Raw genomic sequence first — 1212 nt, 5'->3', positions numbered from 1 at the left:
CTATTTCTTTCTTAGAACCTTCATCAAATCATTTTGTTAATTGAGACCTCTTGCATATTTGGAATAGCAAAGTCAAAAAACAATGGTGACATCCAACTCAAGTTTAGATCAATTTCCATGCCATACTCATCATCTTAAACCAACACTCATATGAGTGTTAACAACCCCGCTAAAGTGGGTGAGTGAATCAACGTCGACGCCAAAGCAACCACAACACATAGTAAGTAAAAATTATGGTCTAATTATTTAAATAAATAGCGATTTATAGAAAGTGAACATATCCACTTTAGCTAAGCTAATTTAGCCAACTCTAGCTACAATGAGTATTGTAACTTTGTAAGATATTCTAAAACAATTCAACTAAAACATAACGATACGAACATGTTTTCCTTACCTATACCCGATTTGCCTACCGGACTTAACAAACACGTTGATATTATTAAGCTGCAAGCCTAACCTCTAAAGAATGAAACAATTTATTAAATCTGAACTTTAAAAAAACACAACTAAATATTTGTTGAAACAAGCAGTAGTTGCTAGAAACAGAGAAAAAACTGTAGGAACATCTGAATGCATTAATAGAAACAGGATTGGTCCTAGAATGCCAGAATATCAGTCCCATTTCATATCGGCAACGTACAGCACTCTATTTACCATCAATCAGGCAAACGAGCGACTCTAAAATGTTGCCTTTACCAAACAAATTCATAATAATAATAATCAAGAATTAATTAAACAAAATAATAATATAAAACTATAAAGAATAGAGGATGCCTCAGGATTGGAATGCGAGTACTAATCAAACAAGGTTTAAAGAAAACCTTTCAGATGGTACGGACAATACACATCATACATCATCGGCAATCTAATTTTTATTTAACTTCAAAACTTACCCTTGATTTTGATTTTCCGTTGGAGGCTGGAAGAAAAAGAATGATGAATATGCGATGTGGATGCTGTATCTTTATAGCGACCAACAAAAACCCTACCTACGTTTAATTACAATAATACCCTCATGTTTTCAATCATTTTAGGTTTTACCCTGTACGACTGTGTGGTCATATGTTGGTTTGTAGCTGACCCGGTTTGGATAGCTTATAAGTTATAACCCCTGGTTTTCGGGTTCCCCTCGCATCCGCAGAGGAACCTTTTTCCCTAATACCAATTGACATCAGTTACGTAATCATAACAGTTAGAAACTCTCTAGTGTAA

General features: G+C 34.3%; 1 non-coding gene across 1 annotated transcript; it reads right to left on the bottom strand.

Annotated features, from left to right (window-relative positions):
- Positions 1–770: 770 nt before the first annotated feature.
- On the bottom strand, positions 771–863 carry LOC143560684 (small nucleolar RNA snoR117). Its single transcript, XR_013140168.1, has one exon. It is a non-coding gene; the product is annotated as a small nucleolar RNA snoR117 (small nucleolar RNA).
- Between the last annotated feature and the right edge of the window lie 349 nt (positions 864–1212).

Source organism: Bidens hawaiensis, unplaced genomic scaffold, assembly GCF_021521415.1.
Source record: "Bidens hawaiensis isolate Kalapana, Puna unplaced genomic scaffold, B.hawaiensis_p1.1 tig00020424_1, whole genome shotgun sequence".
Taxonomy (NCBI): Eukaryota; Viridiplantae; Streptophyta; class Magnoliopsida; order Asterales; family Asteraceae; genus Bidens; species Bidens hawaiensis.
The sequence above is the reverse complement of the archived record's forward strand: the minus strand, read 5'-3'. Positions and strand labels throughout refer to the sequence as shown.